Source organism: Macrotis lagotis, chromosome 7 (genome assembly GCF_037893015.1).
Source record: "Macrotis lagotis isolate mMagLag1 chromosome 7, bilby.v1.9.chrom.fasta, whole genome shotgun sequence".
Taxonomy (NCBI): domain Eukaryota; kingdom Metazoa; phylum Chordata; class Mammalia; order Peramelemorphia; family Peramelidae; genus Macrotis; species Macrotis lagotis.
In genome coordinates this window covers 10,809,519-10,837,284 of record NC_133664.1, presented here as the reverse complement: position 1 = coordinate 10,837,284, position 27,766 = coordinate 10,809,519, and positions in this window count along the sequence as shown.

Below are 27,766 nucleotides of genomic sequence, written 5' to 3'. Positions count from 1 at the left end.
CTTAACCCCATTTGCCTTGCAAAAAAAGCCTTAAAAAATTAACTTATTAATTAATCCAATTAAATTATAATAGTAGAATTTCAGGCACCAGAGAAATATAGTGACTGGCAGTCAGCATGACATAATAAGTAATATACTGGGACAGCTAGGGGGTGCCAAAGTGCACTGAATACTGAGCCTGGAGTCCAGCCTGGTCTGACATTTAACTAGCTATTTACCCTGTGTGCCTCAGTTTCTTCATCTGTAAAATGAACTGAAGAGGCTAATGGCAAGCCACTCTAGTATCCTTGCCAAGCATACCCCAATAGTGTTACAAGCATCAGGCATGAATGAAAACAACTGAATAACAATGAATGGATTTGAGAATCAGGTAGACCTGACTTCACATCTTCATCCTGATCCATCTTAGCTGCATGATCCTGGTCGAATAACTGACTTTTCTGAACTTTATTTCCTTGTAAGTAAAATGGGTATAAGAATCCTCAAACTGCCTGCCTTTCTGACATATTGGGAGGTTCAAAAACTAATGTAGCAAACTTTAAATCTAAAACTATAGTTTTTCCTCCTTGAGGACTTGAGGACCCCTGGAGAAAGGTAAGGGGAGCTTGGGGTTCCTCTTTCCTTTTAGAGAGTGCCAGATTTTTCAGCCCCTGATCCCTAGAACACCTGTCCAGAGATAAGATTTAGCTAGGGAACTCAGAGAGAAAGTTAGGATCTGTCTCCTACAATGTAGACACCTGATAGCTTCAATGGTAGGGATCCCACTGCTATCATTATCAATACACAGAGCAAAGCTTCTGCCGGTCCCAGTTCTTAGACACAGTCCAAAAGGTAACCAATATTTGTAAGGCCCTATGAAATTACTCCAGGAAAATGCTTTACTTGGGTGTTTAGTGGTCTGCCTTTTGGCTGACATCCCCATTTTAAGCTGGAAACTCCTTGCAAACTTCAGCTTTTCATTCTGTAAGAAACTTTATGAAAATGGTTTTTTCCAAAAGAGGATTTTTTTGCTTTCTATCCTGAAGATAGAGAGTCAGTCCTTGAAAGTAGCCAGCTATTGTTAACTGACTAATTCCCAGGCTGTATCTTCCTTCCCTGAAATGGTGGCAGACCTGGACTTATCTTCCTCGGAAAGCAATCCCTTTCTGTGTCTATCATCCCAAATGCTGTGACCCCAGATATTATTTATGCCTGAAAATTGGGGATCTGGATGGAGGTCATGTTCCACAAGTAGCACAGATCACCGAGCCTCTGTCCCGACTATGTCAAAACAAAAAGTGGGGAAAGAGGCAGGAAGAGTGAAGTTTGCTTAGTGTGATACACAAAGTTTGGTCATTGATTTCATTTACTTTCTCCTCCTAAGATTCACTGATCTTAATTTTGTCAATTTTTAGTTTGAGGATAGACATTTCAGAGCTTCCTGTTCTTATGACTTAAAATAGGATCTTTCTGTTGAGATAGGCATTCCTCCTAATAGAATATAAACTCAATGAAGTCAAGGACAGTTTTACACAGTATCAGGCACTGAACAAATGTTTATGGTGAAGTTGAATTTGCTTCCTTCTCATGGGAGTTGGGAAAATGGGTACAAGACATTGGTCAAAGGGTCAGAGACTATTTAATTAGGACTTGATTGGTACAGACAGTGGAGTGTGGTGGCAATTTGCATTTCTTTCTTCAACTCAGTGGCAGAGCAGATACAGCCCTGGACCTGAATTCAGGAAGAATTCAATTCAAGTCCAGCTTCAGCTACTTCCTAGCTGTTGAACTGACAAATTTATTTAGCTTCTGCCTCGGTTTTCTCAGCTATAAAATGAAGATGGCGAGAGCAGTAACCTACCCTTGTTGATGTGAGAATCTTTTGTAAAGTACCTGAGATATGGTAGTAAGTCGTGGTACTGATTTCCTCTCCTGTCCTTTCCCCTTCTCAGTTGTCCCAGCACCACCTTCATGACTCTTTGTTTGGTAGCTAGAATTTATATATCTTTTATAGTTAGAACAAGGTATATTGTGAACATCAAATGAAGCCAAATTGATGGTTCCTAATGAGAATGCCATCCTATGTTTCTGGAGAAATGCCATGGCCTCATTCCAGAATGGCTTCAGTCCAGTTATGTTCTCATTTTCATTTCCAACAGATAAATGAGTCAAGGCTATTTTTGAGAATGGCATCAACGGGAGTTAAGGATAAGGACCCACTTGAAGTATAATACTTCTGGTCTACTGAGAAATAGACCAATGTGGTGTCTCTCCTGAACATCAGTTTTTCTCCCTCCAAATTTGCCCATCACATCCTTGGACTCAAGCACAATATACATTAAGTCCACTAACTTGGTTACTAAATTTTTGCAAAGGATGCAAAATGAGAGGCCAAAGAATGAACCCGTGTCCTCCGAGGGGTCTCCTTCTGGAAGCTGAAAGGCAAAACAAGGAGAGAAAAAACAGCCCAAATGAGCAGTTGGTAAAGCAATCAATTCTTGCTTTGGAGGGAGCAGCCAACATGTGCCGTGACCTTAGGCCTTCTCCTTTGATTTGCTCCCAGTCTTGGAAAGGGACTTAACAAGGTGGTACTCATCGGCTTCCAGAGCAGTTGCAGTCAATTTATTGTCTGGGTTGTTAAGGATGTTAATTAGATTAGGAATTTGCTGAGGCCCTTTGCAGACTTGCCGGGGGAAGAGTGTGTATGCTTTGAAACTTGGTTTTGTGGTACAAAAACACAGGAAAGAAGAAATCCTACACTCAAGGAAATTGTAGGGTCCCATCGAATTCCATAAAATTGTAAGAATTCCAATAATAACAGTTCCCAGTGAGCCAAAAAAGGACCAGACCTGTTTGAAGAAAAATTATTGGCTGCCAACTCTTCCTGCGTTGTTTGATGTATTTGTGACAAGGAGGGAATCAAGTCCGGAGATGGCCCGTTTACATGGGTTGGGCAAAGAGACCTGGGATCTCTTCAGGGAGTCGATGCTGAGCACAATAGGTAAACAAACCCAGAACTGGCTTCTTCATCCTGAGAAATGAGCGTCTGTTTGCTTGTTGTTTTATGCCTGGATATGGAGCTGGGGGCATAGTACTTAATGAGGTTATTAGATCCTTCTCTTGAACATAATTCTCCTCACAAAAGTCCATTCCAGAAATATGTTTTCCCTCCAATTAAACTGTGGAAAAAAAGAAAGAAAACAGGTCATTAAAAGTCAACCCTACCTCCCCCCAAAACACGGAAACTTTTCTTAAATTGTAACTGATGAGAAAGGAGAAAAACAAGTCAATTAGTATTTTGTGTTTAGCATGGAGAGACCTGGAATGACTGGACAGCTAAAAGACTAGAATTGAGCATGTCTCAGAAAAGGGATGTCATGTAACTTGGGGAAGCTCTTTTTTTTTTTAAAGTAAAATATCCCACTTTCTTCTTTTAAGGAGTATTCTTACATGGTGCATATAACTACACAGTATGAAAATTTAAAACTAAATGACATAAATAAAGGGGAAAATCCTAATGTGTATAGCCTTAAAGGGAAATAATTCTGATTCTGACTTTTTTCAGTGAGGTGTCCACTGCTGTCCAGGACCAGGGACAGTGAAGGTGAGAGTCAAGTGTTTGGTAGTCATTGAGCTACCTAGATGACCTCTTAGGTTCTTTTCAACTCTTGGATTCTAGGATATTATGATTTCATTGGCATCTTTAACTTTGGTCTCCATCAAATACCTGTGGGATGAGGGTTCTTCCCCCTTTGGTGATCAGATGAAACTTATGAAATCCTGCTGCAAATAACATTTTCAAATGAATAAAATACAATAAATAAGATCACAGTTAAAAATCCAATCATTTGAAATCAGTTATCAAAATATAAAAAAAAAAAACAAATTCAAGGCTACAAAGTTAAAAAACTCCTCATGTGGGAAAGATTCAAAGAGGACACTTCTCTAGTTTAAAAAGCAAAATCAACCAACCAAATAAACCACTGGAAGAACAGATCAGGTTGAGAAAATTTTGCATAGGGTGATGGGTATTTGGGAGTAGAATGCCTAAATTATGACAGAATTCCCTTTGTAGCATATATAATGTCTATAAAGGTATGTTGAGTTGGGGCCACTTTGCTTTCTTAAAATCAGAATTCCCTTAAGCTGGGAAAGAGCCCCAGGACTTAGATTTCAGGACTTCAACTTGGCTTTGAGTACTGGCGAGAGTTGAGTGTATCTAAATTCTTCACATTTGTGTTTGTTTTGAGAAAGCTTGAGTCCACTCTAAATGTCCGCAATGGGGAGAACATCTTTAAAATAATTAATTGTGGATTTCTAGTGCCAAGATGACAGATTAAGGAAGGAATGCTCTGAAGCCCTCCCAAATTTTTCTCCAAACAACTAGAAAACCACCTCAGAATGGGTCTAGAAGCAGTGAAGTAGCTTACCAGCAGGGAAGGAAAGGTCTGCCTCTGTGAGGTGGAGAGGGAGCTGGGTCCAAGAGCAGAAGATATAGACTCCTAGCAGGGCACCTGTAGCAAGGTTCTAATTCTGGGGCATTCTACCAAAATGGCCCCAATCTCCTGTAAACCAGAACTCCCTAGGCAGATATTCTATACACAGTAGCAAGACCCCATTTCAGTAACTCCACCCCCCCCCCGCCCCAGCACAACCCCCCAGCAAGACTTTGACCCCATTGTGGAACAAACCCCTCCCCACCACCAGTAGAGAGATCCTGTTTTCATAGCAACTTTTGCAAGGTCTCACCTTTTAGGCAGACAGCAACAACATTCCTTTTCCTGGTCTTGCTAGCAGAATGACTTTATTGCCATAGTAGCCCAACCAAAAGACCCTACCCCTGGAACTGGCCAGCAACTAAATCCTACACTTACCCGAGGTCAGTAGAGTCCCCATCTTCCAAAACAAGCCAGAAGGGGAAATTATCTTCCAGAGGAAGCAAACACCTAAACTCTGAAGTTCAGTGAAAGCCAACAGGAAGACCAAATTTCAAAGCTCACAGATTAAGAAGAAATTATTACAAGCAGCCAAAAAAGAAACAATTCAAATATCATGGATCTACAATCAGGATTACACAGAATTTGGTAGTTTCCACATTAAAGATATGATATACCAGAAGACAAAGGAGTTAGGATTACAATCAAGAATCACTTTCCCAAGTGAATAATTTAACTAATGAAACCTGAACTTAGAACACTGATATCAGGGCCTAGAAAATGTAGTCTGTCATTCACGTAACTATTTTTTTTAAGGTTTTACAAGGCAAATGGGGTTAAGTGCCTCGCCCAAGGCCACCCAGCTAGGTAATTATTAAGTGCCTGAGACCGGATTTGAACCCAGGTACTCCTGATTCCAGAGCCGGTGCTTTATCCACTATGCCACCTAGCCACCCCTTCTTTTGTTTTTCTAATCAACACTATTTCTTTTTTATTAAATACTGAAAATTTAACTCCTGCTGCTTGGGAAGCATAGTTTAAATGTCTGACTCTTCAGAGGTTCTGAGATTATCATATCTTACATCATCATATTTGAGATAAATTTAATAAAATAATTGTTCATAATAAAAAAAAGAATCTCTTTCCCAGCAAAATTTTGTATAATTTTTTAGGGAAAATGGACATTTAATGGAACGAAGGACTTGCAAGTATTTCTAATTAGAATACTAGACTTGAATAAAAATATTTAACCTCTAAATACAAGGCTCAATGGAAACCTTAAAAGGTAAAAAAGAAATAAAAAAGAGATAGTATAAAAATCCCCCAAAGTTAAACTGTTTCTATTTCTATTTAGCAAGATAATATTTGTAAATCTTAACTCCATTACTATAACAGCAATTAGAAGGAGTATATGTAGACAGATGGTACAGGTATAATGTGGCTTTGATGGTATATTCCCCTCCCCCCAAAACAATCCAAAATAAATGATTAAGAAAGAAAATTGCTCTAGGAAAAAGGAGGATTGAATAGGGTTAATTATTTCATGTGAAAGAAGCAAAAAGGAGATGTATTGAGAAGAATGGGAGAGATGGTGGCAGGCAAAGCTTAAGCCTTACTCTCATCAAAATTGACTCAAAGAAGAAATAACACAAACACATAGAGTTGGATATAGAAATCTATTTTATACTATGAGCAAGTAAACAATAGGACAAGAATGATAGATGGTAGAGAGGGAGCTGATAAAAGGGGGGGTATATTGGGGAATATTGTGATTAGAAGTAAAACACATGTGAGGAGGGAAAGTTGAGGATAAGAGAGAGGAATGAATAAATAAGAGAAAAATAGCATGGAGCAAAATATGCAATTAGAGCCAGAAATGTGAATGGGCTTGCCCATAAAGTGGAAGTGGATAGTAGATGCATTAAAAACCAGAATCTACAATATACTGTTTGCAAGAAGCACAGTTGAGGCAGAGAGATACAGGGTAAAGGTAAAGAACTGGAGAAGATCTGATTATGCTTCAATTAGAGCAAAAAAAAAAAAAAAAGCCAGGGTAGCGATCATAATCTCAGACAAGATAGATTAATTTAAAAAAAAAGATAAGGAAATTATCTTGCTGAAGGGTCACCCAAAACCATTATATTCCATGATGCCAACAGCATCACCAGAAGAATAGTGGTATTCAAAAGTTGGGCCTGTGTTTCAAGAAGTCTTGGGATAGAAGGTCATTATGTAAGTTCCCCAAAAGTTGCCCAAACTCCTTGATTTCTTTTAACTTGTTCTGTAATTAATTTAAACTGATTCTCATTAGACTGGAAACATAAGTACAGTACTTAGGATGAGAACAAGATGAGGCTTTATAGTCTCCGTTGATTTTTTAGACATTGATACTTTAATACCCCAGTAATGAATAAATTCACCATCTTTTCAAGGTCTCTCATTCAGTTTTTCTCTCCATTGCAAACTGCCTTCAATAAAATGTAAATGCCTTGAGGGTAGGAGCTCTTTCATTTTTATATCCTTAGCATCTGGCACTTAGTAATCACTTAGGAATAAAACATAAGTAATAGCAGGTGTTGGGGATAAGAAGACACAAAAAGATACAATCCCTGCTCTCAAGAAACTTATATTTTATTAAAGGTAGTTTACAGGTAGAAAGAATAACTGTCTTCAAATGACTAGATTCATTGTAGTTGTTGAGATTAAAAGGTTTCTTTTTCTAAGGCAACATTCAAGTACTGTACATTTAAAATATAAACCACATTGACCAAATATATGAAAGGCAATTTAGATGGGGGGAGGGAACTAGTATCTGAAAGAGGTAGAATAGCAAGGGCTTCATGTTAAAGATGACCCTTCGGCAAAGTGCCATTTTAAAAGAAATGGAGAGAGAATAGGGATTAGCCTGCAACTGAAAAATGGAATGTCTAGGAATGTGAGGGAAGGCTAGATGCAAAAAGAGGTTTCCTGAATGCTCACTGGTGGTACGCATCACAAGCCATGAAATCAAGAAGACTAGAGTTCTTCAAATATAAGATGATGACTGAGATGCGCTATGGTCACCCAAATGAACATGACTTCTCTATGTCTGGGTCCTTCACAAACAAGGATGATTTCCTCTCTTTATTCATATAGGATATAACTTACTTTAGACAAATAGATTATTCCCATTACAACCTTGTATGATAACCATGTAATTGATAAGTTTGAGAGGGAGGTATGCATGGGATGAATTTAACTGAGGAAGGGGTACATAGGTGACAGTCCAGAAGGGGGAGGGGAAGGGAATCCCAGAGGCCAGCCGAATGATCATGGTATCCTTGATGAAGCTGATAGGTAAAGGCAGCTTGTTCCTAACCAAGTTTAAAGGGGACCATTTTCTAAACTGCCAGAAGACTGAGAAGTGAGGGATAAAGGTGTTAGTCACCTTGGAGAAGGGGGACATGAGGGAGCTCTTTAAGGGAAGAAGCTAGCAGTACCCTGGGGCATATCTTCTTTGGTTCTGAGTTAGTTGAAGGTCTACTAATAAGTCAAGGTATCAGAAGTTTGGGGATTCATGTCGTACCACTGACAAATACTGGGGTGTATGATACTAAACAACTTAATTAACTTCTCAATATCCCTAGACACCTCTCCATGATTGCTAGTTATAGAGGGTTTGATGATTTCCATTTGTAGAGAGATTGTTACATATATGCAAATATCTATATTCAGATGTATATTTATGTGTATATACATATATGTGATATGAAGATCTAGATGAGAAAGAGTGCTGATTTATATAATCTGCAAAATGATGAACACCTTGAGGAGCCCCATTGGGTCACTGATGAGGCCTTGAATGGATTAGTGGGGTTGTCTGTGAGATTTCTTCCAGTTGTAGGGCTAGGCTGCTACGAAAAACAGAAGGGAACCCATTTCTGAGCATCTTTCCAATTTATAAAGAGTAAAAACAAGAGATTCCCATAGCACATTCTCAATTTATCAAGCATTATTGTCACTCATTAGCTCCTACAATGACAAAGAAGAAACAATTTCTTGATCCTTTACAATGGGAAGATGATGTCTTCAGAGGAAATCCTATAGGTTTATTGGGACCCAAAACCTCCGTGGGATCTGGGTCAGGAATTTCCCTTTCTTGCTGTATTCAGAGTAATAGTGGTGACATAGAGGCAGAGAAGGCCATCAGCTAAGCACTATCTGAGATAAACCTCTCTACTTCCTAAGGGGCTTTGTAATCCCCACAAATAGGCACTTTGTCTTTCCAAGCTCAGGAGATGAAGGTGAACAGAATCATCCCAGAATATTTTTGTGGTCTACCCTTTATTTGTTCTTTCCCCCCCATTAAGAGGTAACTCTGGGTGTCCTTCCTGGGCTTTTTCTCCTTTTTCTTGTTCCTTCCCAAATAAAGTGTCATCTGACTAGCAATGACAGGCTAAAGTCACCCAGTGCCAGAGCTATGGCAACCTGTATGTTCCTCACTATTGAGCTTAAGCACAAGGGGAGAGATTTTGGAGTCTGCTGAGCCGCTATGAAACCCTTTACTTTCCTTTTTTCCACTCAACCATCTCAATTCCTTTTCCTCTTGAGTTCATTTCCCCTCTCTCTTTCATTATAGGGCAGAGGTGTTAAATACTGATGAGCTAAGGCTTGGATCAATTCCAGGGACTAATTTTAAAAGTTAATTTATTTGGTTCCCCAAAAATGATTTCATCATATCATAGTATGTGCCAGCAATGGCTCGGCATTCAGCATTACTGAATTACCCTTAGGTAACCAGCCGTGTGTGTGCGTGTGTGTGTGTGTGTGTGTGTGTGTGTGCATGTGTGTGTATGTATGTGTATTTTGGGATGTACATGGGGGTCATGGGTAGGGGAAAAGTCAAGAGGTCATCTAAGTGTGGGGCAGCCTACCACATCTGGCTCAGCCAACCTATAACTCTACCTGGCCTGTTGCTTAAGGGATTTTTATCCAGCTACATGAAAACCTTTCTTTTTTTTCTATTTTGTACATATAGCTTTCACAGCTCCTTAAACTGCTCATGTTACGATTCCACATCTAACCACTCTGCTACCTGTGTGGCATGCTCAGCTGAATCTTTTTCTGATCTCCTCCAACTCATGTACAATTCTGCAGTGTGCATTTGAAAATTGGTTCTAAGGATGATTTACTCCTTGGGGCAGAAGAAATCTTGTCCTGAAGTAAATGATAAACAAACCAGAATGTGTAACCTGACAGAGTAGGTTCTTGGGCTGGATGTGTTGAGGAGAGGGACAAATAGAGAGAGGGTAATGGAAAGGGAGAGACAGAATTAGAGAGCTTTCGAGTTAAAAAGGATGTACCAAAATGCCCTAGAGAGTGTGGTTCAACCGTCGAAACTCGATCCAACAAATAGACATTCAGTCTATACCTCAAGACCTCTAATGAAAAGGAATTCATTGCCTCTTATGGCAACACATTCGACATTAGAATAACTCTCATCTTTAAGAAGGCATTTCAAATATAAAGCCTACATTTGTCTCAGCAACATCAATCCATTATGCCTACTTCTTCCTTCTGGGACAAAGTAAGTTCAATGATTCTTTCACAGTCTTTTAAATACTTGAAAACGACTGCTATTTCTCCCCCAAACCTTCTCTTGTCCAGGCTAAACTGTTCCCTCCATCAAGCTTTATATGGTTGGAATTTAAGAACCTGGTTGCCTTCCTCTAGACCCTGGCTACCAGACCCAGGGCTTTAAAAAATCACAATAAATGTAATGCTCAGTGGGACAGTATGTACCTATTTAGAATAATATTTTGAGAGTTTTAAGGGACTTCTGTGTGGTCCTGAGGCTTTCACATCTATTGTTACAGGCAACATGGTAACTGTAAGAATCGTGTGTCCATGTGTAATGTAGATGTGTGACTACATGAGGAGTTTGAAAGGATTCTGAATGCTGACTTTTCTCAAACTTTATTAGTCTCTCAGCCAAATTCTGCCCTTGAGAGAAACCCAGGCTTCCGTGGCTTTTGTGGAAGTATTGCACTAAATCCAAAAGGAAACCTATGTTCCCTGAAAGAAATGCTGCGTTATCTTCTCTTAGTTGGAAAAATCCAGCGAGATTTTCAGAGAGATGTTGTACTCCAAAATTAGGTCATTGAGAAAATGTACAGAGATTTAGTAATGCCTCCTTCAATTCCCAAGAGAGGCATGAATAGTCATTATGCAGAGAGAAAAGTTAGTGGCATGTGTGAGCTCTATTCTAGCTCCTAGAATAGAATGATTTGGGAAATGGAAGACTTTCTTCAGATAGGAACATTTCCAGGATCTACTCAGTCATGCTAAAGATGGCAGATCTCTTTCCATGACTTGAATACAAATGCTACATACAGTATGCAAAGGTGTAGGGAATAATAATATCTGAATTTAATACAAAGTTTTCAAAGCATTCTCTATATAATAACTCTTTTGGGTCCCACAAGATCTTGTGTTGCTTATTAGAAGGGAAGTTCCTTGAGGGCAGGAACTGTTTGCTTTTTTTTTTGTATCCTTTGTTACTTGACACAGTGCCTGGTACATGACATGTCCTTTATAAAGGGATTTGTTGGCTGGTTGGTTTGGAAGGAGCACTGAAGTCAGAGCAAAAATTCTGATTCCGACTCTTCTTAGTCATTTAACCTTGGGTTAGATAACCTCTGACATCTTTTCAGATTTAAATTTGCAATGCTGGGATCTTTTCAAGGTGACCACTTACAGGCATTATTACCAAGGACATGGTGTTCAGTGAATTAAAGTGGTGTGTTCCAAGTTATGCAAGTACGTGTTAGATCTAGAGGCAGGTGTTCTGATTCCAAGGATCACACTTTATCATTGAGGAGTGACATCCTCATGGTGAAGGGACCTGCCTTCATTACCATTATCACCAACTACTACCAAAAGATAGATAGTCATAAGAGTTTTGGGAATAGGAATGGCAGTACCAACCAAGCCTGTAGGCCTTCCATGCTATTTTTCATGGTAAGCATCAGGAGAGGTGACTCCTGTGGAGAAGGTTTTAGTGATCTTCTTCAATTGCCAATGAACTTGTCCCATAAGATAGAAAAGTAGAAGGGCACTGGGAGGGAGAGACAGAAGTCACTGCACCAGAAATTTCAAACCACCACTACTGCCTTGACGCTAATGGAGTCAGTTGATGATCTTGTACCAAGAAGTGATGGAAATATTATTGTCACCCAAATCACCAGATTTGCTTCAGTCCAATCCCTATAGCTATCATTTCAAGATCACTGTAAAAAGGGAACCACCAGCATCCTCTGCTGACCAATGGCCATCAATGTGTGAATAAACATCAGAGACCAAAGAATGGCAGCACCCCTATTTCTGCTATCAGCTCAACCCTCAGAGCTGTCATCTAGGAAGACAAGATCTGTGAAGCAAAGACTAGCCATCCATATTCTTTAGCAACCAATTGTCATTTACTAGTTTGAGCTTGGCTAGACTAGTTGAGCCAGCAATGCATTCTGATAGGGAGACAAGAGGCCACAAGAGGCCAGGCAAGTTGTATCACCAACATTATCCTGACCACCATCTCCGTCCCAAAAACCCATGAAACAACTTAGAACCTTGAACCCCAAATTCCAGGGATAGTAATGCTCCTACCCTGGTATTCACATTCACCATTCTGGAAGAGATGAAACTGGTGGTCTCTCTGGCAGGTATTATTGCCACATCTACAAAAGATATAGCAAAGAAATATTTTGTCAAAAAAGTCATCAAGGTACTGTCAACTTAGAGAATTTTATTAATGGAAATTGTATAAAAAAGAAGCATTTTTATCTGTTTTGCTATTGTACCTGGAAGACCATGGCACCTTTCCTTCTGACTTACAGTTGTGATGTCTACCCCATTAGAAGGTGAACTTCCTTAAGAGCAGCTATAGTCTTACTTTCCTATCTGCATTTCTAGAATTTCTTTGTGCATTCATACTAAGCATTTAACAAAAGATTCATTCATTCATTCATTCATTCATTCATTCATTCATTCATTCATTCTATCCACTCCCCTATACTGATGACAGCTACACTAGTCCCTTATATTTGACTAGCACCTTAGATTTATCATGACCATTTATCATATACCATTTCATGGGATCCAGAACCGAAGTGACTTTGAAGAAAATGAAATCTAATTTCTTTGTTATATAGACTAAGAAAGTGAAGCACTGATCAGGGAAGCAATTCGACCACTATTACCTAGGTTGTAAGTAGCAGAGTCAGGATTTGAACCCAAGTCATTTGACTTATTCCTAATTCAGTACTTTCCCATTACCCACCTGAGACTCTCAAAGACATACTTAGGTGAGTAGATTTTATTAGGTGAATAGATAGACTCACCAACCTTATTTTATTGGTTGGTGAAAAACACCAAATTGAAGCTTCGAGGGGTTAGGAAACCTGCCCAAGATCACCCAGAATACTGGTGGCAGTGGCAATAATAGAGTGAGACCTTCTGACTCCCAATGCATACCATATTGTCTCTGTTTAACTGAGTAAGTAGATGCACATTACAAGTACAGAATCTTACTTTTAGAGCTGAACAAGACCTTAAAGATGATCTAATCTAGGAGTTTAATTTTTTTAGGTTTTTTTATTTTTTGCAAGGCAATGGGGTTAAGTAGCTTGCCTAAGGCCACACACTAGGTAATTATTAAGTGTCTGAAGCCAGATTTGAATTCAGGTCCTCCTGACTCTAGGGCTGGTGCTCTATCCACTGCATCAACTAGCTGCCCCCTAATCTAGGAGTTCTTGCCAAGGCTCCATGACTACAAATAGATTTTAGGGTGTTTATGTGCTTGTATTAGAAAAAAAACCATTTTTCTTTCACTAGTTGTTGTGTTCTTCTGTAATCCTGTGTATTTTATTTTATGTTAAAAACATAATTCTAAGAAGTGGTTCATAGATTCCACCAGACCAAAGAGTCCATGTCATAAAAGAAGGGGAGTAACTCACAATCTAATCCGAAATACTCAATTTATAGATGAATAAACAATTTTATAGATGAAAGTCTTACAAAAGGTCACCAAGTAGTATTGGGTCAGAGGTGAAATTTGAACCCAGGTCCCCTGCTTCTGTATCTGTCCCATGATTTTCTTTTCATTGTAATCTCAATACCTTTCCCTCAGAAAGTAATGTGTTAACCAAGACTACCTTTATTTATAAATTATTCCATCTTGATCAATTTGGAGCTTATAAATTCTATCAATGACATCTTTTTATGATTCAGACTTTAAATTAGAGTAGAATTTGTAAAAACAATTATTTGATTATTTTTGATTATTTGCTCTATCAATCAAGTTCTTTAGATGCCCTTACCATGAGCAAATCACTAAACAGTGGGAATAATCCAGGGTTCTGGGTTTGCTGAGTAAGGGTGATGGGATGGGAGAGGGTTATAGGTTATAGCCGTTCCCCTCTGTTCCCCTCCCTCTTCATTCCTTTAGTGTTATTGTCAGAGAGTAGTTGCTGGGTGGTGAATGTGACTGACACTGAGCAGCTTTCCAATTCTCAGAGACATACTCTTTCAATAGGAAATGACTCTTTTTGTCTTCATTGACTTATTTATAGGTATAGAGAGCAGATGTATGATTTCATGGGATTAGGGACATCCCAGACAAGGACTCTCCCTCTCCCTAAAGAGTTGCCAGGTTTACAAAAAGCTCAGTGACTCTACCCAAACCACACAGTCCTTAGGTATCACATACTGAACTTGAACCAGTCTTTTGGGCTTCAAATTTAGCCATCTACTATTCCACATTATCTTATCTATAAGTGCTGCCTTGCTATGACTTGCCTCACTCCCAAGGTCATTTTCTCAATATCTTAATCAGGATGAGGAGAATGACTACTTGGGGAAACTATAGCTACACTCACTTATAAACCATGAAAGGTTGTTTAAACTCTGCTTCACAATACAACTCTTCCTCCCCCAACCTGTGGTATAAAGAATTGGGAAAGAAATGGGCATAATGATTGACGACTAACTAGTCTGATGATCTATGTTAGGGTAGTTCCTTTAGAGAGGAGTTATCAGAGGGAAAGAAGAGAGAAAGGAACAAGATGGGAGGGAAGAAGGGAGGGTGTGAGGTGAGGGAAGGGGAAGAAATGGAAAAGAAATGATGGGAAGAATAGAAAAGAAGAGAGAAATGGAAAGGGCTATGGGAGGGATATGCCAAAGGAGAAGAGAGAAGAAAAAGGCAGGCAAGAGGAGAATGAGGGAGAGGAAGGGAAGAAAAAGAAAATAATTATGTAGACACTGCCATAATGAAGAACATGCTTGGTTCCTATTATGCTTTATTTTGTGAGTTTAGACAAGACTTTGAAGTTTTGTTGACTTGGAAAAATATGTAATTGTATTTGTTTTTTGTAAAAATGTCCAGAGGCTATTGTACTAGGCAATGTTTTAGTCACTGAAAATACATAATGAAAGGCCATACTTATGAATCATAATCTCTTATTCTCTGATTTGGCAGGAAGATCAAGGAGGGTCTCTATTACTTCAAATCAGTCTAGCTGACACAGATATGACAGGGTGAGAAAGCCTTAAGGCTGAAAGGGAAGAACCAGAATGTCTCCAAACACCAGGATGTCAAAACATTGCCCACAGCAAAGATTTTTAAATAGCCATTAAAATAACTATTTTTAACTATGTAGTTTAATAAGTTTAGAAATTGAATCTTGCCTTTGTCCATAGGTCAAATAGTCTTTCATCACATTTTGTCTCCGACTCTATGTTAGAAATAGTTGAATCTCAATGGTTCAGCTGTGGCATTTTTTAGAAATATGTCCATATATATATATGTAAATACATATGTAAATATATGCACACATCGTCTCATGGACTTACTTTTATATATGTGCAAATGCCTATATGTAGGCATATTTCTTTATCTGCTCATAAAATATAATAATAGGAATTTTCCCCACAATCCATTATAGCAATTGATTTTTCATGTAGAAATCATAAAGGCAAAGTTTTTTCACCAAATATAATCAAAATATAATGATTTGATGGCAGAACAGTTTCAAATGGGACAAAGTATGAATAAAGAGTTAACACCTCCTAGGGACGATCTGTGGTTGTCTTCAAGAATCAAAGACTGAGAATTGAAAGATTTCCCCAATACAATCCAGTCCAAATCCTTGCTTTAACAGAAGTTCAGACTACAAGAGGTTACAGTTGACACACTTAAGGTCACACACAAAAAAGTGATTGAGCCAAGATATGAGCTCATGTCCTCTGACTTAATGGCACAGTTGATCGAGCACCAGGCCTAGAGTTAGGAAGACCTGAGTTCAAATTCAGCCTCAAATACTTTCTAGCTTTGTTATTCAGAGCAAGTCATTTAACTCAGTTTGACCCTTCCCCCAGAAATTGTAGCTACCTTTTTTATCATTTTCACCTATTCATTAGTGTATAAGTTGCTTCTCCAAAGTAGAATGTAAACTCCTTGAGACAGGAACTGCTTCTCTTTAGTCTTTGTAGGTCTAATGCCTATCACATGCCCAGAATCCAGTCATTTTATACATACTTGCTTGATGAATGAATGAGTGAATAAGTGAATAAAATAAAATGAAAACGGGGTTCATAGAGGTAGCAAGGCCTGGGTTCAAAATCCTAGTTTTGTCTTTTACTACCTATAGATTTAGGGTGAGTGATAACTTCTTTGATACTTGTGTTCTTTATTCCCCCAAATGGACATGATTCCATTGTCTTGTCTAACTTATGGCATTGTTATAAGGATCAAAAAATATAATTTGTATTTTCTGAAACATTTTATAATATAAGTACAAACTTATTAATATTAACACTAATAAAATTCAAAAACTTATTTTAATAATATTATTATAAATAAGAATAAAAGTAAAAGAGACACCACAAGATAATTAGCCTGTTGTAATGATTTAAAATTGTTTGGATATGTTCTGTAATAGCTAATTAATGAGATTGGCTTCTTTAGAAAATTCCTTTCTACAGATAGTGATGATGATTTGCTAAGTTGTGCATGTAGAAGTGTAGTAGTTAATAACTAATTTATTTAATGCTAATTTAGTTAACTAACTAATTTAGTTAGTTAATGCTAATGGAGACAGAGTCAAGATGGGGGTGTAGAGAAGCATTCAACAGAGTTCTTCCAAATTCTCATCCAAACAACTTTAAAATAACATCTCAAATCAAATCCTAGAGCAGCAGAACCAACAAATGTTTTGCTGAAACAGTTTGCCTGCCCAAGACAACTTAGGAGGTCAACAGGAAAGGTCTGTCTCACCACAATGGTGGTGGCTAGGAACTCAGCTCAGGCACCAGGTCATGTCTTGGGGGTGGCTGCATTGGCTCTAGTGGTAATTTGGAAGCTCTCAGATGATGGGGATGGGGATAGGGATTGTATCACTGGTCAGGAGCAAAACCTCAAAGAAAAATGTGATTTGGATATAAAGTTAATGAAAATTGCTGAAAGCAATTAATTCTCTGCTAACAGAAAAAAAGATCCATTATAAATACTTTAGTTAAAATGGATGCTCTAAATCTTTTTTAAAAAATCTGTTTGCGGTGGAGATTAATAGTGATATCACCGAGTCCAAGAGTATTCACACTGTAATAACTTTCTGAACAGAGTTCCAAATTGCTCTCCAGAATATCTGACCCAGTTTAAAACTCCATTGATAGTGTACTAGTGCACATTCCCCTTCAAACCTCTCCAGGATTAGACACATTCTTTTTTTTTTTGAATTATTTTAATCTGAATTTCTCTAATTATTACTGATTTAGGTTATTTTTAAAGGGTTATGCCCAACTTATTTGCTTTCTATTTAAATTGATTTTGTTTTTTTCTGATCATTTAACATTTGAGAAATGCCTTTTATTTGAATTTGAATGTTTCATATATGTATTCATATATATATATATATTCACATATAAGTTTATATATAATATACTTATATATTTTATGCCTTACAAACAAGATCTTTATGAGAGACTTACTGGAAAAGAGTTTTCCTATTTGCCTGCCTCTCTTCCAAATTTAGATATATTGTTTTTGTTTGTACAAAAACTTTTTTCACTTTGTGTTGTCAAAATTGTCCATTTTTCTTTCTGTGATCCTCTCTCTCTCTTTTTCTTTCTCATTGGGAATAAGCTCTTGTGTCCATAGAGCTAACTAGCAGGTAATTACTTCTTTGCTCATCCAATTTATTTATGATATTATTCCTTATTTCTAAATTGTATACCCATTTAGATTATCTTGATATATAGTTTAGAATACTAGTTTATACTTACCTCCTAGGAAGCTAGATGGTTCAGTGGATAGAACACTAACCTTCAAGTCAGGAAGATGGAAGTTTGAATCCAGCTTCAGATACTTAACTCTTACTGACTGTGTGACCTTGGGCAAGTCAATTAACCCTGATTGCCTTGCCTCCAGGACCATCTTCAGTCGACCTGATTTCTATATGGCCACTGGACCCAGATAGCTCTCAAGGAGAAAGTGGGGCTGGAGACTTAGCACAGCGCCTCCTCACTCAAATCCAATTCATGTGCTTGTCATGGCAGCACCTCCCCTGATGTCCTGGTCTTCTTCAAGAATGAAGGACAAGGGGTGGCTATGTGGCGCAGTGGATAGAGCACTGGCCCTGGAGTCAGGAGTACCCTGGGTTCAAATCTGTCCTCAGACATTCAATAATTACCTAGCTGTGTAGCATTGGGCAAGCCACTTAACCCCATTTGCCTTGCAAAAAAAAAATAAATAAAAAGAATGAAGGATAAACATTATACCTAGCTCCTTCTAGTTTTTCCGGTAGTTTTTGATGAATTATGTATTCTCCATTCAATAGATGGGATGCTTCATTTTTATCAAACATTAGATTCCTATGCTGTTTTGCATCTAGACTCGGAGTAGCTCATCTGTTACATTGACCAGACTCTATTTCATTTCCATAATGGTAGCATTTTGTCAGAGATCTTATTCTTGCCGATCTTTGTCATCAGCTTCAGTTAGCTCTCTGTCTGAATCTGGAATCAGGAAGAATCACGTTTAAATCTGGCTGCAGATGCTTCCTGGGCAAATAGCAACCTCTAATTAAGTTTCTGCATCTATAAGATGGGAACAATGATTGCATCTAGTTGTTGCGAGGGTTAGGGATGATAATATTTTTGTACATTTTGTAACCTTAAGACACTTTGAAAATAGTGGGTAGTTGTTATTAACATTGTCATTATTATAGAAACTTATTTTATAGAGAATAATGTAGAAACTTTGTTAGTAATTATTATTAATTCATAGCAAGGCTCCCTCCATTGGAGTAGCTAGGGGGCCTGGTGGAGTCCTGAGATTAGAGTGAGGAAGATGAATTCAAATTTGATGTTAGACATTAGGTGTGTGAACCTGGGCAAGTCACTTAACGTTTGTCAGCTTCCTCTTCATTTCTGTGCCAAAAGAAACATAAGATGTTTTGAAACAGTCAGTAAAAGATTTTGATAAAGGATGCCAATTCTGCTCAATTCTATTGTGGAGGGGGAGAGAGAGAGAGAGAGAGAGAGAGAGAGAGAGAGAGAGAGAGAGAGAGAGAGAGAGAGAGAGAGAAGTGACAGAGAGAGAATTGTTAGACATTTCCAAATGCTCCTTGATTTGTAATCAGTTTGGCAAGGGATCCCTGTAAGGCAGCAGAAACCTCTTTTTTTGAACTCTCTTTGTATGTCTGAGCAGACCGGATTTGGTCTTCACAGACAGAAAGCTAGTGCAGAGCTTCCCGCAGGATCCCTTCTCCCCCATGTGGCCAGGACAATAAACACTGAGGGTCTGAGCTGTCTGGCCACAGGGTCTGGGCTGTAACTGGGAGCAAAAGGGGACTAGGACCCGAATCTACCAGAGCGGTCCTTGCACCCCCCAGGTTCTGAGGCCTGGTCCATATTTCACAGGGCCAGGGACTGTGATATTGTGAATAAACAGACCTGAAGGGGTCATAAAACCTCCCTGGTGGGATAGCTTAAGTCCTCATGTCAAAACACAGACTTGCATGGCCTGGATCACCTGAAACTTTTGTGGGCCAGGCTTTCTTTCAAGACTGTGTTTTCGCAAGCATAAATCTATTAAGACCCTGTTCAGAATGGGAATGAGGGGAGAGTGATTTGTTCAGAGACAGAGGCTGTGAAGGAAGGTAGCTGGGATGGAAAGGCACACATTAAAATGCTGAATTTTCTAATTTATCTTTTCTCATTTCCTGCCTCCGGGTCTTTGCCTAGATTTTTCCCTGCCCCCATGAAACAAAAAATTGTCTCTGCTCCCTTCTGCCTCTTGGAACATCCAAGACCCTTCACTCTCAGTTCAAGTGCTAGCTCCTACAGAACGCCATTCCCACTTTCTCCCCACTTGTGGGTGATCACCCCACTCTCCACCCCTCAGTTCCTTCCTTTGTCCACTTACTCCCCACTCCTACACGTTGGCTGCGGTAGAAAAAGTCTGCTGATGCTTCAAGGAGGAGGCAACCATTGGCCATCTTCCCTCTCCCCCATTATTTTCAGTTCTTCATCTTTTGTATTTATCTGGAATAATTTTCCCCATTAGAACATGAGCCCCTTGAGGATGAGGATGCCTCAGTTTTAATGTTTCATCCTCAAAGTGCCTGTCACATAGTAGGGGGAGAATCAAATGGGACCCTGTCACCAAAGGCTAGAGGCCCTTGGAGCTCTCAGATGGATGGAAAGCTGGGCCATAGAGGCCGGGTTACAAGTATTGTTTCACAGCCCCCCTCAACTTTCAAAGCCAAACCCCAAAGCCGAGCTGAGTTTGTTGAAATCTAACTCAGTTATTAGGAAATGTGAGTGGGCCGAAGAGGGGCTCCCTGCGGGGCTGGCTTGGCAAAGGCGGGGGGTCCTGGCTCCACCTGATAGGAGAAGTGAGTCATCAGTTTACCCACCCAGCAGGCAGGCTCCGCCGCACAGAGGGGCCCAAGCCCAGGCCTGGGACTCTAGAATTAATACCCAACTGAAAGGGACCCCTTGTTTGTTTCTCTTCTGGTTATTCTTTTCAGTTCTCACCCTTAACCCCATCAGTAACCGAAGCACAAATCCCCTCTTCCACCTGGAACAGCTGTTTGCATACTGAAGGTGATTTCTGTCTCTCTATGGGGGCCTCAGGCTTTGGGAGGAATTCATAAAAGACCATATTGTATATGTGTGGGTCTCTGCAAGTATCTGAGTATCTCTCAAACTTCTCCTGTGGATAAGATGAAAAACATGGGCTTGACCAGAGTACAGGCAAGTGGTTCGGAATTGATTGTGCCCACCTGCCACCAGTGGGAGACCCAGGGGATCTGGATTTTCCCTTTGCTGTGTCACATTTTTATCAATAATGTGAATGTAAGATTAAGTAGCTTTTATTTCAGCATGCAGAGCCTGCAAGCTAGGAGCAAACTCAGTCGGTGATAGCTAGGACATCCTGAGTTCTTAATAGGCTGGCTAGGATACTGAAGCAAATCTAATCTGTCGAAATTGAAGAGAAATTACAAAAAGATATCATCCACCTTGGTGGAAAAAACCAATTTCTTGAGAATAAGCCAAGAGAGACAAGAGCAGAAAGTAGTTCATTAATTTTTTTATTTTTTAATAGATATTTTATTCTGACAATTACATGTTATGAAATTTTTTCATTTCATCTACATGCATATGCATATTTTTAAGTTACATAAGCTCCTTCCACCCTCCTTTCCCACTCCCTTCCCCTTGGTGGCAAACAATCAGGTGAATATTGTAAATAAATATTTGTGTATAACATGTTTATGGATTACTCATTTTTGGTAAGAGGAATTAGGATTAAGGGAAAAGAAAGAAAGCCATGAAATAGGAAAGAAATACAGAAGAGAATTCAGACTCCATAGGTTTTTTGTATTGTTTTGTTCTGTTTTGTTTTTCTTCCTCTGGATGGGGAGAACATTATCCATAACCAGTCAAATGCAGTTGTCCTACCTCTCTGAACTTCTGAGAAGAGCTGCATCCATCAAGGTTGATCAACTCACCATGTTGTGGTGATTGTGTACATGGTTCTCTTGGTTCTGCTCCCTTCACTCTGCATCAGATCCCGTAACTCATTCCATACTACTCTAGAGTCTGACCATTCATGTTTACAAAGTAGTTCATAAAAGAAAGTAGTGTGAGTCTTGATATCTTGAAAGCTGAGATCAAAGTTGACTTCAGCATCCCAGGCTTCTAAAAAAAACCCAGCGTACTTAGTTTAGTTCTATGTGACCCATTTTAGGAAGGACATTGACGATTTGGAACATGTGGGCTGACATCTGATGCCAAGATAGCAGAATGAATTCCCCGTCAAACAATTCAAAAATGGCCTCAGCATTGATTTGGAGCAGGTACATGGCAGGAAAGCTTGGCTTCACTGAAATATGAGGGGAGCATGATCCTAGAGCAGCAGCAGCAGCCAACCTTAAAACAGGGGTCTGCAGCCAAACTTCAAGCTAGGGGCGATCCATTGGCAAGGCTCCACCCTCCTACAAGTCATCTTTGGATCACAACAACACCACAATCCAGCCACCGCATCCCCAGCTTAAATTATTATCAACTTTAGAAAAGTTTCAGGATACCAAAATAAACCACGTGAATCATTAGTATTTATATATAATAGCAACAAAGTCTAGCAACAAGAGATACAAAGAGAAATTCTCTTTAAGAAAAATTGTACATGATATAAAATATTTGAGAGTATACCTGTCAGGACAAACCCAGGAACTATCTGAACATATAAGTAAAGCCAGATCTAGGCAATTGGAAAAATATTAATTACTCGTGGGTAGGCCAAGCCATTATAATAAAAATAACCATTTTGGGTAAGGAAACCTATTTATTCAATGCCATACCAATCAAACAATCAAAAATTATTTGGTGGAGATAGAAAATACTATAACAAAATGTATCTGCAAGAACAAAACTCAACAATATCAAGAGATTTAATGAAGCAAAATGCAAAAGAAGATCTCTAGCCATACAAGATCTCAAACTATTATAAAGTGCTAATTACCAAAGTAATCTGGTGCTGGCTAATAAACAGAGTGTTAGATCAGGGGAATAGAGTAAGTATAAATAGTATTATAACAAATACCCATAGTAATCTACTATCTGATAAATTCAAAGAAATAAACTTTTGGAACAAAAACTCATTATTTGAGAAAAACTGTGGAAAAAACTGGAAAGCAATATGGCAGAAACTAGGTATAGACCAATGTCTCACAACATATACCAAGATAAGGTTGAAATGAGTACATGATTTACACATAATGTGTAATATTATAAGCCAATTAAGAGAGCATGGGATAATTTATCTGTAGATTTATGGATGAGAAGAATTTAGGACCAATGAAGATATAGAGATTATTAAAAAAAGATAATTTTAATTACATAAAATTTAAAAGTTTTGGCAAAAACAAAATGAAAACAACCAAAATTATAAGAAAAGAAACTAAGGGAAAATGTTCCAACAAGTATGTCTGATAAAGATCTCATTTTTTCAAATATATAGAGAGATTGGATCAAATTTATAAGAATTCAAGTCATTCTCCAAATGATAAATGGTTAAAGATATGAACAGGCAGCTTCAGTTCAAGAATTCAAAGCTATCTACAGTCATATTATAAGCTCTAAATCACTGCTGATCAGAGAAATGCAAAATTAAAACAACTCTGAGGAACCACCTTCTTCCTATCATAGTGGCTAATATGAAAAGAAAGAAAAATATTGGATGTTGGAGATGTGGGAAAACTGAGACATGAATGAATCGTTGGTTGAGTTGTGAACTGGTCCAAACTTTCTAAGTTCTAACTCAGTGAAAGGGCTATAAAATTGTGCATACCTGTTGATCCAAAAGAAGAAAAGTAAAATAAAGTACCTACTTGTACAACAAACAGATTTCAGCGTTGCTTTTTTGTGGTGGCTATGAATCGGAAATGAAAGGGTTGTCCTTCATTTGAGAAATGGCTACACCTGCTTTAGTATATGATTGCAATGGATTATTATTGTTCTGTAAAAAATGACCAGTGGGACTATTTCAGAAAATCCTGGAAAGATTTACATGAACTAATGAATAGTGAAGTGACCAGCATCAGAACATTGTACCCAGTAACAGCAACGTTCAATGAAGAACTCTGAATTACTTAACTATTGTCACCATTACCACGATCCAAGACAATCCCAAAGGGCTGATGATGAAACCTACTGTCTCCAGAGGAAAAAACTGCTAGTCATCGAATACAGGCTGTTCCCTGAGATCAGTGACCGGGTCAGAAGCTCTTCTGCCTCCCATTTCTCTCCCTTATACAGGATGTATTTCCTCTTGTTGCCTCAGTTGACTGTGCAATCGATTTGCATCGTGGCCAAAACCAATGGTCACTCTAGAAGACAGAATGCTTCACTCAAGTGTTTCAAACTCATTCTAGATGAGCATTGTTACAACAGCAACAACAATTAATAAAATTTACTATTATTAGTTAATAATCATAGAAGCTGACATGATTTTACAATTTTAATTTTGCACAACCTTTTACATAGAGTATAACATTTTTGCCTCACAATAACCCTACAGGATACAAGCACAATTTGTTTCCTGGTAAGAAAATTGATGTTAAGTGACTTATCTAGGATCATAGAGCTAGAAAGGTCTGAGATTGGATTTGAACTCAGATTTTCCTGACTCTGGGGTATTGAATACACCATCTAGATGCCCCTACAATCATTATTATAAGCACAATTTACTTGTACATGGCTACTCCTATTTTAAAGAAAAAGAAACTGAGTGTCAGCAAGGCTAAGTGATTTGCAGACAGTCATGGACAATGAGGTGGTTCATTTGATGAGTGTCTGGTCTGGAGTTAGAAAGACTTAATCTGGCCTCAGACACTAATTAGCTGTATGACCCTGGGCAACTCACTTATCCCTCTTTGCCTCAGTTTCCTCATCTGAAAAATGAGCCGGGGAAGGAAATGGTCAACCACTCCACTCTCTTTGTCAAGAAAATTCCAAAGGGCAGCTAGGTGGTGCAGTAGATAGACCAGGAGTCAGGAGGACCTGAGTTCAAATCCAGCCTCCGACACTTAATGATTACCTAGCTGTGTGACCTTGGGCAAATCACTCGATCCCATTACCTTGCAAAAACCTAAAAAAATAATCCCAAATGGGGTCCTGAAGACTCAGACATGACTGAAAAATAACTGAAAAATAGTAACCATAGTCAAAAAGCTGTTATTAGAGACAGCATTGGAGCCTAGCCTTTTCTGACTCTAAATTTAGCCCTCTCTCTACTGAACTAACGTACCTGAGATGGATGTAGCACTGGACTGGAATTCAGAGCCCTGGATAAAGATCTAGCCATATCCTAACTCATTGGGGTGACTGGAGAAGAGTGTCCCCCACAATCAGTTTCTTTATCTGGGCTTGTACTAACCAATTTCTGAGATCCGTTCCAGTTCTTATGACCGATTTGTTTGCCTCAGTTTGCTCAACTGGAAAATGAGGCTAGTAACAGTATCTGCTTCCCAGGCTATCATGCAGATCAAAGGAGATATCTGTTAAGCCCCTTCCTTGTTCCTGCTGCTGTCCATGCTTCAGCCTCTGTTCCAGAATGCCTCGTAGCCTGACCCCTGGCTAAGGTCTGGTTTGGGGATGTTGTCTAGGAGCAGAGCAAGTTTAAGTTACACAAGCATCCATTCTCCTCATGGAGAGCAATTTGCTGGGTTTCTTTAATCAAGAACCATAAACGCTTCCCTTGTGCCAGGCCCTGAGGATAGAAAGCAAGACAAAAGCGGGCCAGAACTTCCACAAAAGCCAGTTCACATTTCCAATGGTTGGAACCCCAGCCAATCAGTGAGCAAGCACAGGAAGGTAGCCCAAGGATTGCCGCAGAGAGATGGGGATGTCTTCTCATGGCCGCATCCCCCATCTTCAGAACCGGTACAATTCACCCACCAACCAATTATCCATCAGTCCCCTATTTGTTCCCACTTCCAAAGTATGTGGCTGTTTCCTTCCAGACACAGTCATGGTGTTGGCAGTTTGAAAATCTTCCTGTTGCCAGTCTCATTGGCTTATTGGTCAAAGCTATAACAGTGACCCTGGAGACCTGGGGTTCTGCCCTGGCCCTGCCCATCTTGTCCTATGATCCTGAACAAGCCATACCACCAGCCTGGACTTCAGTCTCAAACAACGCAGGGAGTGACCTTCAATAAATAATTTTTAAGATGATTCCTTCCAGTTCTAAAATCTTGTTTCCTTTTAATATATTACTGTAACTATGTCAAAGCAACCATGAACTGTGGCTTTTTTTATTATAAATAGAATACTTTACTTACTAAAGAGGAAAAACAAGACAGAGATAGAAGCTGGAGAAACCGCTAATCCTGATGACTCATGAATGCAGGACTTGAAACCTGACAAAGCCCTTTCTGAGACTGTGAAGTAGGCAGTGGGGAGGTTATTCTCCAGATTTCATAGGTGAGAAAACTCAGGTTTTGAGGGGAAAAGTGAAAACTTATTCATGGTACCTGCAGTTGGATTTGAACCAAGAATTCAGGAGCTGGAATTCAACATTCCATTTTTTCATTCATTTTCAGGTAGAAAACTCAAGAAACCAAAAAAACCAGACAATATGAATGCAATTTGGGTTATGAGCAAGTTGAATCACCAAGAATGATTCCAAACAGTCCAAAGCCTCCTTCCTGATTGAGAAGTCCCTGCCAAGCCACCATATCTTGAACAAGTTCAGTCACATTTGTCATGTCACTTGTTCCTCTTACTATGGTCTACTTCACCTCCACACCAAGTGTCTTGTTCTCACACAGGTGCCAGCCTCCCCATTCTGAATACATTTTTATGGCTCATCTTTCCCTACTAGAATGGAAGCTACTTGAGGGTGGGGAGCACTTGTTTTCTTGTTTCAGCATTTCCAGTCCTCCCTTTCCTCTGTCTCTTTTTATCTCTATCTCTCTCACATCTGGAAGTGCCATGGTTGGTTTATCTATTTCCATTTGATGTGATGGGAGTTTCCATGATCAGATGTAAAATTTATTTTTTCTTAGATCCCCTGCAATGGAATTTTAGTCATGATCAATCCATCTCCCTGATCAGGACATGTAGTTAATGTAGAAATCTACCTAGAGGCTGCCATATTAAGCACGGCTCTCATTTCGGTCGCACTCTAAGTCTTCTTCCCTCTGTCTCCTAAAGGAAGCCTTCCATGATCCCCATCAACTGATTAATTCCCTTTCCATTAAATCATATTGTGTAAACTCGACTTGTTCTTGTAGATTATACTTTCTCCAGGAGAATAATAAGAATTAAATTTTTTTTCAAAATCCCTTAAACATAAGATCTCATTTGATTCTCATGGTCTTGTGGAGTCAGTTTATTATTACCCCAATTTTAAAGAGAAAACTGAAAGGAGGAAGGTTAGATGATTTCCTAGGGATGATATAACTCATAAATATATGACATAGGATTTGTACTCCTGTCTTCCTGACTCAAAATGAACAGAACATTGGTGCTGGAAGCAAAGCAATTTAGTTTCTTTTATTTCCTAGCTATGTGAACTCTTACAAGTCACTAGAATTCATCAAGCCCCAAATATATGAGGACAGTGCTTTGACTATCTTGCTGAACTTTGTGAGATGGGTTATAAACATCTGAGTGGTTGTCAGGGGCTTCCTACACTGTACATGAGCGATACCTTCCCATTATGGCTTCAGGAGCCCTTGACTCCCAGTCAGTCACCAGATAGAGGTGATTGTTCTTAGGGCGGAAAAAAGTTCTTAACACTTTCACTTGAATGTTTGTTCGTTTTAGACCTTTGATAAAGGAGCTCAGTCAGCACCTCCCACTTAGTAAGAAACTGCCAGGGTTACTTTTGTTCTGAAAAACCTGGAAATTGAAAGTCTTGAGAACATTTTCCATTTGGCAAAGAATCATATCCCATCGGGGTGAAGTTGGATTCCTGGGTTGTGACCCTGCCCACACCACTTCCTTCCTTTGATCCTGTAACATTGTAATAGAAAAACTGTGAGATGAGATAGGGTGGAAGCAGAATGGGTAGAACGATGGCCATAAAATTGGGAAGATCTGGATTCAAGTTCAGCCTAAATTAGGAGCCTTGGCAAGTCAAACCTCTATAGGTTGAATAGTTAGATTTTCAGGGTGAGCACTGACACCTTGGCTATCAATAACCCTAGAAATCATGACTTGATTTGTTGTTCTAATAATTGTATATGTGGGAAATAAGTGAAAATGCATATGAAGCTGAAAGGTGTGTCTTGCTTACATTTTGTCAG